Source organism: Scyliorhinus torazame, chromosome 28 (genome assembly GCF_047496885.1).
Source record: "Scyliorhinus torazame isolate Kashiwa2021f chromosome 28, sScyTor2.1, whole genome shotgun sequence".
NCBI lineage: Eukaryota > Metazoa > Chordata > Chondrichthyes > Carcharhiniformes > Scyliorhinidae > Scyliorhinus > Scyliorhinus torazame.
The window spans coordinates 8608678-8622230 of NC_092734.1; the positions used below are offsets into that span (position 1 = coordinate 8608678).

The 13553-nt window shown below is 48.8% G+C and overlaps 1 long non-coding RNA gene across 1 annotated transcript; it reads right to left on the reverse strand.

Moving 5' to 3' along the window:
• Positions 1-1259: 1259 nt before the first annotated feature.
• Positions 1260-5294, reverse strand: LOC140403446 (uncharacterized). The gene is made up of 2 exons (XR_011938317.1): positions 5126-5294; positions 1260-1400 (listed from the first exon to the last, which is right to left on the reverse strand). It is a non-coding gene; the product is annotated as an uncharacterized lncRNA (long non-coding RNA).
• Positions 5295-13553: the final 8259 nt, after the last annotated feature.

The following is a 13553-nucleotide window of genomic DNA, read 5'->3' on the forward strand; positions in this document are numbered from 1 at the left end:
CTCTCCCTATTCCTCGTCTCGCTATCACGTGGCACGGGTAACAACCCAGAGATAATAACTCTGTTTGTCCTAGATCTAAGTTTCCACCCTAGCTCCCTGAATTCCTGCCTTACATCCCTATCCTTTTTCCTACTTATGTCGTTGGTACCTATGTGGACCACGACTTGGGGCTGCTCCCCTTCCCCCTTAAGGATCCCAAAATCACGATACGAGACTGCCAGGGCGAGGCATGGTGTGAGCCACATGGGGGGGGGGGGGGGGGGCACGCATAGATGTGTGGTTCAGGGGGAGTGCCAGTTATATGTCTGCAGCGTTGTGGGGGGCGGGGGGGGGGGGGGGGGGGGATGGAGTGGAGGGACAGGAACACATTCACAGGTTGGCGAGTGGTTGGGGGAATCACCGATACCTCAGTGATGGGGGCTGGGCTGATCTGGGTCCCCTTTATGGATGACACCCTAATCTTTTTGGTTGCTGATTCTATGAGGCCCCGCCCCACCAGCGTGACTGCGTAAACCACGTCAGGGATTTGGCGAGAAAACTGATACGTACAACTGAAGAGTTCTACGCCAGGTACATAGATACGTAGGAGGAGGAGGCCCTTTGGCCCTTTGAGCCTGCTCCGCCATTCATCACCATCATGGCTGATCATCCAACTCAATAGCCTAATCCTGCTTTCTCCCCATAGCCTTTGATCCCATTCTCCCCAAGTGCTATATCCAGCCGCCTCTTAAATATATTCAAAGTTTTAGCATCAACTACTTCCTGTGGTAATGAATTCCACAGGCTCACCCTCTTTGTGTGAAGAGTTGTCTCCTTATCTCTGTCCGAAATGGTTACCCTGAATCCTCAGACTGTGACCCCTGGTTCTGGACACACCCATCATTGGGAACATCTTCCCTGCATCTGCCCTGTCTCGTCCTGTTAGAATCTTATAGTCTCTATGAGATCCACCCTCATTCTTTTGAAAGGTTTCGGCATGTGCCCGGTACATTGCCAAATTCTGGCAAGATTCAGACCAATGTTTCATCAAATATCCAGGATGGATATTGTGGAAAACATAGTGGAATGTTAAGAAGGTACACTATTATTAATAAGCCAATCAGAGAGCAAATCCAGGGGTTTGGAAATCTGCTCTGATTTGTGAATCTCTCAACTTGCTGTTCTATGGTTTCACCTTCCCGATTATATCAACAAAAACGATAGATGTGAACATTAATTATCCATAAGCTTTGTCTCAGAGACGAAGTAATCGAGTGCAGTTTGAGATATTTAAGACCTTTATTGTGGCCCATTCGGTTGTACAGTCAGTCACTGCAGCTTGCGGGTCGAGCTGTGATTTTAAACATGTACCTCTGTGTTTCAAAGGCTGAAATAATCCAGATGTTGGTTTTGATCAACTGCTGAAAAATGAAAAGGATATTAACGTCAAAAGCAATTGATCATTTTCTAGTAATGAAACTAATACTTTGTCTGACGGAGCAATTAAAGCTTTCTTCAAAAAGGATGATTAAAAACCACCTTTTCTCTGTCAAATATTGATAAATGTCTTGTACCCACTGATGCATTTACTGTCGCTTCAACAATAGAACTGGGGCTACGGAATCCAACTCCCCACCCTCACACACACACTGTACCCCATCCAGCTCCCCACCCTCACACACACACACTGTGCCCCATCCAACTCCCCACACTCACACACACACACTGTACCCCAACCCACTTCCCACCCTCACACACACACTGTACCCCAACCCACTTCCCACCCTCACACACACACTGTACCCCATCCCACTCCCCACCCTCACACACACTGTACCCCATCCCACTCCCCACCCTCACACACACACTGAACCCCATCCCACTCCCCACCTTCACACACACTGTACCCCATCCCACTCCCCACCCTCACACACATTGTACCCCATCCCACTCCCCACCCTCACACACACACTGTACCCCAACCCACTTCCCACCCTCACACACACACCATGCCCCCTCCCACTCCCCACCCTCACACACACACTGAACCCCATCCCACTCCCCACCTTCACACACACTGTACCCCAACCCACTTCCCACCCTCACACACACACCATGCCCCCTCCCACTCCCCACCCTCACACACACACTGAACCCCATCCCACTCCCCACCTTCACACACACTGTACTCCATCCCACTCCCCACCCTCACACACATTGTACCCCATCCCACTCCCCACCCTCACACACACACTGTACCCCAACCCACTTCCCACCCTCACACACACACCGTGCCCCCTCCCACTCCCCCCACCCTCACACACACACTGATCCCCATCCCACTCCCCACCTTCACACACACTGTACCCCATCCCACTCCCCACCCTCACACACATTGTACCCCATCCCACTTCCCACCCTCACACACACACTGTACCCCATCCCACAGCTACCGTGGGCCGCACGGTAGCATTGTGGATAGCACAATTGCTTCACAGCTCCAGGGTCCCAGGTTCGATTCCGGCTTGGGTCACTGTCTGTGCGGAGTCTGCACAACCTCCCCGTGTGTGCGTGGGTTTCCTCCGGGTGCTCCGGTTTCCTCCCACAGTCCAAAGATGTGCAGGTTAGGTGGACTGGCCATGATTAATTGCCCTTAGTGTCCAAATTTGCTCTTAGTGTTGGGTGGGGTTACTGGGTTATTGGGATAGGGTGGAGGTGTTGACCTTGGGTTAGGTGCTCTTTCCAAGAGCCGGTGCAGACTCGATGGGCCGAATGGCCTCCTTCTGCACTGTAGATTCTATGATCTATGATCTATATGTGATTTTTATGAACACGGCGATGGATAGCACCGGTGTAAAACTGAAATCTGTACGTCTAGGAGGATGAATCAATGTGACGGTGTGCGATGGGCTCCCTGGTAAATCCACAGTCTTTTCACTTTTACCAATGAATGTATTGATAAAGGGGCCTAACACAACAGATCTGCATCTTTGCCTGGGATTTTTGGAACTATGTGGCTGAAGACTGGGCTTTATGGATGGGGTAATGGAAGTTTAGGGATGTCAGCTCCAAACCTGAAGCTTGGTTTGATCTGGGTCAGGTCCACAGGCTGTAATCTCAACTCACAGATCTGTAATTTTCCTCACTCAGTACTGTCTGGCTTAAAAATGACAGGTCACCTTCTGTTTCAACTGCATTTATATTTACCTGATTGACATAGAAAGAGAGAGAGAGAGGAGAGAGAGAGAGAGAGAGAGCGAGGAGAGAGAAATCTGAAGCTATTACCCAGTCCATTAGAATTTATAATATCATACTCTCCACTAGGTACAGTTAATTTACATTTCTTTTCGAATGCATGATGGTGCTTGGAGGTTTTTTATTTACTCATAACACTGTATATCTCTCAGCTCTGAGCACTCTTTTACAGGGGTAAGATTCCCGTACATTAATTTCCTTCATATGATTCTCAAACCTTCTACTTAACCTTGGCAAGTTTGATTTATGTGTTCCCAGACTCGGCTGATGCTTCCTGCCTGATATTTTAAACATCTTTTTATTAAATTCCAATTCACAGAACATGATTTTTCTCATTTAGAACCATCAAACCAAGGAAGACGAGAATGTTGACAGTTTAATTTTTTTGAACGCCGGGCACAGGAGTTACGATGCGCTAAGCTGATTGCCTGCAGAAGAAAAAAAGATGTAATTAGCTTTCTACCCCGGCTGGTCCAGGGAGAGGAGACGCCAGCTGTTCGAAGGCTCTCCCGACAGGTCGCTGGGGAGCCGTAAAGGATATTATTGCAGGTGATAAGGTGGAGTTTTCTGCGCAGCTGTTCAAAGGCAGTGACACGCAGGCCGCTATTTAATTCACTCTCCCAACATCCCTGTTCTCTCTTAATCGCCGCAGCCTCACGTTTAGATAAATTCTCTTAACCCTCTGCTCAAGCAGGAATGGGAGAACCTGAGCAAAGTATTTCTCGAAGCGTGTCGGCCGGAAGATAAACGTGGGCAATAACGGGCTGGGTGCCGGCTAAGCTCCTGTCCGATACTCTGGCGCTTTCACGTTTTAGGCTCGCGGGAGACTGACAAGCGCAGTAATCACCCCTGACTTTTCTGATGATATGTTTGAAAACAAAACCGTCATCATTTCTCAGTGAAAGATGGGGAGGAAAGCAAAGTAATCAAGCTTGAGTTGCATTCGGAACATCTTGCCTGGAATCAACAAAAAGGGATATAATAAAGCTGTCAGAGAAATCTAGGCTTTTATTAACCTCCCCCCACCACCACCACCACCCCCCCCTGCCACCCCACCCAGACTTTTATCAGAATTTCATCACATCCCTCATCCTGTCAGCGCTGAGGACAGGAGGAACTTGCATTTTTATAGCGTCTTTCCCGACCACAGGGAGGTCCCAGCTGGTGAAGCAGCTTTGGGAAGCGCAAACACAGTTGTAATGCGGCCAGGATGGCAAAGGTGCACGCACAGCAAGATCCCACAGCATACAGGGTTGTATTCACATCCCCCTTTAACTACCTCCGCAGTTGGATAAGGTTGCCACTGGCGTGAAGGTCGTTCTTCTTTTGATGAAGGGCAAAGGGTCATAGAGTGAGTCCGCTAAAAAATGTGGGGTCAGAGCAAGGTGGGGCCCTGTGCAGACAGAGCTCCCCGTCTTGGAGAATGATGCTGTACGCAATGCAATGGGTACCTGAGGGACAGTCTGTCATGGCAGGCTGGAGCCTCCGTGAAAGCAGGTACAAATTAAACTTGTATGAAATACACCAGAATACTGGAGCAGGAGTCATTCATAGCCCCAGGTGCTGTAATATTACTGCTGCTGATTCAACATCCTTGCTCTTTCTACATCGGTAGCATGCAGTCCAGAGAATGCTATTACACAAAGCAGGAATGTAAACGCTTTATGGGCTCCAGTCAAAGCCCCAGAAGGCTGCCATCCAAACCCTTTCCTTTAACTGAAAAGCTCTAATATCTGCACAAGCCGTAAATGTAACATTTCCAGAAAAATTTCTGCTGTAGAGAGAACACATTAGCTGGATTTATAACATCCATCATTTAAAATGATCAACAATGGGCATAGCTGTGGTTTTACCTTTGTCTTTGTCCAAGAGAAGATTTGTAAACCCTAACCTGTGCGTACTGCTGGTGCATCCTTTTCCTCCATCCCCTCTCTGCTGTGACCCACTCGAAGTGTTTGGTAGTCCTGATTTGAATTCGACTGTTCACACCGTACTGCTGCTTCCTGCTTCGACAGCCCATCTGTTCCAGCGAACTGGCCTGGCTGTATCTGGACTACATCTTGGGATTCCGCTTGAAGTACATGGGATATATAATCAGCTCAGAGAAGAATGATTACACGCCGGGTTTTCCAACTCTTCCCCACCAGCGGGACGCTCCTATCGGGCCAAAGGCTCCGCCACCCCCATGGCGGGTGTGCCAGTGATGTGGGCCAGTGAGCAATGCAAATGGCAACTGATTTTGGAGGGACCGGAAGACCCCGCCATGTTATTTACAACACGGAAACAGGCGGTTTGGCACGGTTGCACAATGGTTAGCACTGTTGCTTCACAGAGCCAAGGACCCGTGTTCGATTCCCGCTTGGGTCACTGTCTGAGTCGAGTCTGCACGTTCTCCCCGTGTCTGCGTGGGTTTCCTCCGGGTGCTCCGGTTTCCTCCCACAAGTCCCGAAAGACGTGCTTGTTAGATGAATTGGACATTCTGAATTCTCTCGCTGTGTACCCGCACAGGCGCCGGAATGAGACGATTAGGGGCTTTTCACAGTAACTTCACTGCAGTGTTTAAAAAAACAAACATTTAGAGTACCCAAATTAATTTTTTTCCAATTAAGGGGCAATTTAGCGAGGCCAATCCACCTACCCTGCACATCTTTGGGTTCTGGGGGCGAAACACAGGGAGAATGTGTAAACTCCGCACGGACAGTGACCCAGAGCTGGGATCGAACCTGGGACCTCAGCGCCGTGAGGCAGCAGTGCTAACCACTGCGCCACCATGCTGCCGAACTTCATTGCAGTGTTAATGTAAGCCTACTTGTGACAATAATAAAGATTCTTTTAAAGATTATTATAATAATTTGTCAATGTGGGTGTTTACCCACCACGTGTTCCTCCTCCCAACCCACCGCTCTGGACAATTCCCGATTAGTTTTCTCACTGACTCTCTAGAAATCATGGCTCCCAGTTTCAATTCCCCCCCTTATACAAGTATAAACATCTTTGTTCCTCTGCCCAAACATTTCATGATTTTAATCAGGTCATCGCCCAGTCTTTTCTTTTACAAAATAAAAATGTGCAGCCAGTTTAATGAGGCGGAACCCAGTCTCAGAAGGATAAGGTGCCAGGAATCATTTGATTCTTTTCCCTCCTCGGGACTATAGGATTCGATGCAGCGGACAGAAGTCAAGGTCTGTTTTTGGGCGGGTTTGGTGGGATGTTACTTGGCGGCTGCAGCACGGAGAATCACCCTGTCGTGTTGGGTGTCCCGATACACAAATAAGCCAACACGGCTGTAGATGGTACAACTTGATTTTATTATGTTAACTAACAGATGCAACTAACTATAGACTTGGGTACGTTCGCTATCAGCTAACCTATGGACCCAGCCCTATCACTAATGTTGGTGAGGCACTCAGCACATGGTCTATGTCTGAGTGTCACGGTGCAAGCTCTGTCCCGAGCTGTCTCCTACCAGAATGAGCGGGATCTCTCGTGTTCCCCCTTTTATAGTGCGTGTGCTCTCACTAGTGATTGGCTGCGATGTGTGTGTGCTGGTTGGTCCAAATGCCTGTCCATCAGTGTGTGTGTGATTGCACCATGATATGCTGATCTGGATATCATGACACACCCCTCTATTCAATGGGACTTTGCAATTATTCCTGGCCTCGGGGAGTTTCTTACTGATGAGGTCACACCCAGATTGAGCTGATCGGCCCAGCAGGAATGGCTTCTCACACATCGGTTTGGCAGCCCCAATCTCCCACCCCCTCGTCCTTTTGGCTCCCCTTCCCCTGCTTTATTGTCCTGACCCTTCATTCCCCCCCAACCTTGTTGAGCACCCCACTCGTTCCAATGGGCAAGGCCATCCCTGGGCTTGAACCAGTGCTAACATGGTGCCCGGGCACACTGGCACTACTAGTGCCCGTGACACTGTCAGGGTTCCCAGGTTGCACTGCCAGAGTGCCAGGCTGGTAATGCAAAGGTGCCCGGGTACCGGGGGTGTACCAGGGCACTACACAGCCCTGTCCCCAACCACCCAGGGGTCTCGAATGGCCTGCACGCCTCTCTCCCCCCCCCCCCCTTCAAGGTGCCGTTCCGCCTGGTCCACGTTTCTGTGGAACAATAGTAAATGGTGGCCTGGTGAGGTCACGCAGGCACGGCCATTGACTCCTGGCCATTGGGTGAATCCGGCGTCTGAATCTCGGACAGCGAGGGTGAGATCCAGATGGCGCCGGGCGGAGCGGGTCCGGTGACTCACGGTCGGCCCAGCGCCTGGTGCAATCCCAATTTGGGGCTCTCACGCGATTCATCCGTTGTGCCAGGATCCGCGCTGGGCGCAACGCAGTCACTGAATCACACACATACTTTATTCAGAGAAGTGATAAAAATACATTAAATCACCATTCAAACTTGACATTATGTAAGGTGGAAACCAAATAATTTAATATTACTTGTTACATATGGTTAATATTTACCACACTCATTACATGTCGACCATACAGTCCAAGGATTTTTGCATAGTCTTCAGCCCCACGGTCTACTGTCGTTAAAGGGCCCTGGCTGGTGGTCTTTCCACTGTCTCTCTGTGGCGGCCGAGCTTGGTGCATCCCTCAGCATGTAGTCCTGGACTTGGATAATGTGTCCAGCCATCAACACTTGGGCGTGGGCAACTCTGCTTTGGAAGACCAGCAGTTTTCAGGCAGACCAAAGAGCATCTTTCGTTGAGTTGATGGTCCTCCAGCTGCAGTCGATGATTGAAGCACGCACATTTGGGCAAAGGGATATTTGGGAATGACATTGCATCAGAAATGCGGCAGAAGGTGACTTGATGAAGGTGGCTCGTTGGCTGAGGCAAGTTATGTTGCCTCAGCCGAGTGCAGGAGATTTACTTCAACCTCAGACTGGGAGATCAACTGCCTTTCGATGGTCCTAGGTAGCTTCCCCAATTCAATCCGTTTTTTTCTCTCTCTTGCGTTTCTGTTTCATTGCAACGGTAGGCAGATTACTGACTCATATCCTAGACTGTGTCACACGTTGTAGGATCATGTGCAAAAGCCCTGTTGCCTTGGGAACAAGCTGACTTGGTTCATCGTGTATAGACTAGGCCTCACCTATCTGAAAGGTCACCAGCTGCCGAGCTAAGCTTCAAAAGATATCTTAGAGGGAAGGACACAGAGAGATGATAATACAATTAATGGAACAGAGTCACTAGCTTAACAATCAGGGTAATTTGACAAGACAATACACATTCTGGGTGAAGGGTAAACTGAGGACATGGGGACTGGGAAGAATTGGACATCAGTGGGTGTGTCGGTTGGAATGGACGTGGTGGGGGGTGGGTCAGGTTGTGTCGTTAGAGGGGAGTAGGGGTCAAGTTGTTGAGTGGGGTTCCAGCCGGGTGGTTTTCCGGTTGGGTTGCTCGGGCGGTTGGGCGCGGGGGGCGGGGGGGGTGGGGGGGGGGGTGGTGCAGTAGAATTAAGTCCAGTCATGTTATGGGGGGAATCTAACCGGATTGGAGCGGGTCTGGGGGCGAGGTTGAGGGTGGGCGGGGATTCCCGTGTGGGTGGGAGGTCGTGGGTGGGGAATACCGTGGGGGGGAGGGGTCCCATGTGGGGTTGGTACGATGGTGTGTGTCTCATGCAGGGCTTGGGCTGGGTCTTCACCTGTAGAACCATCTGAAGTTGGGCGGCAAGGTGATGCAGTGGTTAGCACTGCTTTTATTTTTAAATTTAGAGTACCCAATTATTTTTTTTTCCAATTAAGGGGCAATTTAGAGTGACCAATCCACCTACCCTGCACATCTTTGGGTTGTGGGGGTGCGACCCATGCAACACGGGGAGAATGTGCAAACTCCACACGGACAGTGACCCAGAGCCGGGATTCGAACTTGGGTCTTCAGCGCCTTAGGCGAGGATCCGGGTTCGATCCTGACCCCGGGTCACTGTCCGTGTGGAGCTTGTGCATTCTCCCCGTGTCTGCGTGGGTCTCACCCCCACAACCCAAAGATGTGCAGGGTAGGTGGATTGGCCACGCTAAATTGCCCCTTAATTGGGAAAAAAATAATAATTGGGTACTCTAAATTTAAAATAAAGAACAGCCTGAAATTAGCGACTTAAATAACTTTGTCAAATAGTTGCCCAGGGGACCTCCGGACAATTGAGGGTAACTCCTTACTTGGGAACACCCAAGGGAGAATCCCCAGAGTATCTTTGGGGTACCCTCCAAATCCGACTCTTGGGAGTCTGGAAGCTACGGACCAATATTTCTGATAGTTTGATCTTTCTTGTAGCCCATTCCGATGTGATACCTGTTCACATGCTGCCTGTGATTTTATTGCCCCTCCCCCCCCCCCCCACCCCATGTCCAATAATATCTCAGTGTGAAACCCCACCAGTATCACGAGACCTAAGAATTACTCTGAACATCAGCTTGGCTATTGTGGTAGCTGTTTCATTGCTTAGTTGAAAGGTCATGGGTTCAAGTTCGGTGCTGAGACCTAAATTTTAATCAAGGCTGACATCACAGTCCAGCACCCAATGGGGTGCTGCATTGCTGGATGTGGGGCATTTGGACGAGAGATTAAACTGAGAAAGAAATACCAAAGGATTTGTGGTTTATGTGATGCCTTTTGTAAACTCTGGAAGCCCCAAAGCGCTTTCCAAAGTGTCATCATGGAGATGTAGGCTGTATCCACCCCTCCAGTTGACTGTGTGAGATCTCATGGCACTATTAGAAGAAGACCAGGAAGATCTCCCAGCGCCCTGTTCAACATCCCTCCTTCAATTAACACCACGAAATTTGGATGAATCAATTGTTCCTTTTATTATTTTTGAAGCTTCTTGCTGGGGACCAAATTAGTTAACAGGTTTTCTTCTAGAACAAGACATTGAAAATAAATCATTGCTTTTGAAACGTTCGAGAGGGTGGCTTGGGGATTGATTGAAACGATGAACAAGCTCCTTGTGGATAACTGGGTGTCCAAAAACTTCAAAGAATTCCTTGAATTGTGAGTACTGTGAACACACACATCGATTCCTTCCATTTAATTCCAAACAGTTTGAAGCTTGTGTAAACTACACACAGTCCTGACTGAACCTGTTTTATTCTCATTTCGACCTGAATTTTGTAACGGTGGTTCCGAGACACAAATATTTTCATTTCAAATCCAACATTGACACCCCACTCCCTCCCGCCCACCCACGACAGCACTCCCATCAGGAGAAAGCTCCAACCAGAGTCTTTCGACCGTTGCTGTTTGTTAAGTTTCCACTGGTGCGCCACCCTGACTGAAAAGCATTTCCTCTGCTGGCGGGAATTGGAAAACCTTTTTTTTTCCCGTCTGGAGTCAGCATTGTGTTTTTATGGTTTGACATTTACAAGAACCGGTAATCTTTCTCATAATCCATTTGACTGACTATTTCGGGTCTGTATCAAAAAGATTTACACCCTCCATAATATCTCCAAACTTTGCAGCTTCGCTGCAGTATTCCGTGATGGACACTCTCCCACATCACTGCACGATGTGGCATTGCATCATCCCAAAGCTACCTGCAATCAAACATCAGGTTTTTTGGGATTGTGAAATTATAAATGTCTTATGAGGAGAGATTGGGGAAACTGGGCCTGTACCTCCATAGGTTCGAAGAATGAGGGGTGAACTCATTGTCACTTATAAACTCCTTACAGGATGTGACAGGGTGGATGTAGGTAAGGTGATTCCCATGGCTGGTGAGTCCAAAACCAGGGTACATAATCTAAGGATAAGGGGTTTGGACATTTAAGACTGAGATGAGGAGGAATTTTTTCACTCAGAGTGTATTAAATATTTGGAATTCTCTTCCTCGGAGGGCTGTGGAAACTCAATCAATGAGCATGTTCAAGACAGAAATCGATAGACTTCTGGACGCAAAGGGAGATGGAGATAGTGTGGGAAAGTGGTGTTCAGGTAGATGATGAGCCAATGATCTAGTTGAATGCTGGAGCAGGCTTGATGGGCTGAATGGCCCACTCATGTTCCTGACTTTTTACGCTCCCTCACCGGGAGGTGTTTAGGCTGGGGAGAGTGTGAAATGAAGGGGTGGGCTTCCCTCAGGATTCCCGCCCATCCTGACCAATTTTACACTGGATGCGGGCAAGGCCTCAGACGGGAAGCCCGCCCTCGGACCAATTGAGGCCCTGGCACCAATTCAGGGCCACTTAACGAGTATTTCCCACCCAGCCTCAATTTTAATGGTGGCGGGAACATTGAACCACTGTGGGGAAAGGCTGAAAATAATGAAAGTTAGATGGTGGGCAGTAAGGGCTGGGGGCGCTTCCATCAAAAACCTCCTTCTGACTGAGAAAGCCCCCCCCCTCCACCTGCTATCCTTTCTCCAAGACCCCATACGCCCTCCCCCCCCCCCCCCCCCCCCCCCCCCCAGCTGCTGACCTCCATGCCTTCCCTACCCTCAATGCCATTGGTCCCCTTACTCGTAGCTTGTCCTCCAGCTCTGGCACTTAGGCTCAGGCAGATTGGTGTAGGTCCTCTTCTGTCCACTGCAGCGCTGTCATTTCAGGCACTGGAGAGCTGGCAGCCATTCAGAGTAGCTGCCGCAGGCAGGAGAGCCGCCACCATTGGAAAAATTCAGGCCGATGTCGCTGTGATTCATAGAGAGAGAAAGAGAAACCAGTTTACCATCTAATTAATCATCTATCAGAAGAAACAGAATGGACAAGTGTGAACAGGTTGAAGAGAAGATTATAGTCAAGGGTAGGTCACCCTTGGTTAATCTCGTCGAATTTTTTGAGGAGATCATGAGTAGGGTCACATGATGGGGGTATCAATGGATGTTGCCTAGTAGGTATTGGATAAGGTTCTGAACAGGAGATTATTCGCAAAACTGAAGGCACGTGGAATTGCACCTTGAGGCTTTGGGTTGGTCAATAGTTGGGAGGTGAGATAGAGACTAAGGGGCTGGTTTAGCACACTGGGCTAAATCGCTGGCTTTTAAAGCAGACCAGGGCAGGCCAGCAGCACGGTTCAATTCCCGTACCAGCCTCCCTGAACAGGCGCCGGAATGTGGCGACTAGGGGCTTTTCACAGTAACTTGATTGAAGCCTACTCGTGACAATAAGCGATTTTCATTTTCATTTCATTTCAAGGATGTGGCAAATGAAGTCTCCAGGGATCTGCACAGGTGCCCCTGCTTTTCGCCGTATCCAGTAATCAGTTGATGAGGCAATAGAGGGTGTATTTTTAAGCTTTGTGTTGAGCCCAATAGAGAAGACACAGAATTGCTGTGTGAGAGTAGGCAGTGACTAAGGGATCTGAATGAACAGGCAAAGCTGAGGCAGATGGAATTCAAGGTGAGGACATCCACCTTGCATCTGAGAAAGAGGAATCTGATTTTTTTTTTGTAACGGTGGGGCAATCACCAAGAGCTAATGCATCAAAGTGTAAACAAAATAATTATAGAGGCTAATGGAATGTTAGCCTTCATCTCAAGGGGCAGGAATTCAAAGGGAAGTCTCAAAGTGATGCTACAGATGTTGGTCCAGGTGTACTGTGCTCAGTTTCAGGCACTGGAACACAGGAAAGATATAAGACCATAAGACCATAAGACATAGGAGCGGAAGTAAGGCCATTCAGCCCATCGAGTCCATTCCACCATTCAATCATGGCTGATTTCAACTCCATTTACCCGCTCTCTCTCCATAGCCCTTAATTCCTCGAGAAATCAAGAATTTATCAACTTCTGTCTTAAAGACACTCAACGTCCCGGCCTCCACTGCCCTCTGTGGCAATGAATTCCACAGACCCACCACTCTCTGGCTGAAGAAATTTCTCCTCATCTCTGTTCTAAAGTGACTCCCTTTTATTCTAAGGCTGTGCCCCCGGGTCCTAGTCTCCCCTGCTAATGGCAACAACTTCCCTACATCCACCCTATCTAAGCCATTCATTATCTTGTAAGTTTCTATTAGATCTCCCCTCAACCTCCTAAACTCCAATGAATATAACCCCAGGATCCTCAGACGTTCATCGTATGTTAGGCCTACCATTCCTGGGATCAACCGTGTGAATCTCCGCTGGACCCGCTCCACTGCCAGTATGTCCTTCCTGAGGTGTGGGGCCCAAAATTGCTCACAGTATTCTAAATGGGGCCTAACTAATGCTTTATAAAGCTTCAGAAGTACATCCCTGCTTTTATATTCCAAGCCTCTTGAGATGAATGACAACATTGCATTTGCTTTCTTAATTACGGACTCAACCTGCAAGTTTACCTTTAGAGAATCCTGGACTAGGACTCCCAAGTCCCTTTGCACTTCAGCATTATGAATTTTGTCAC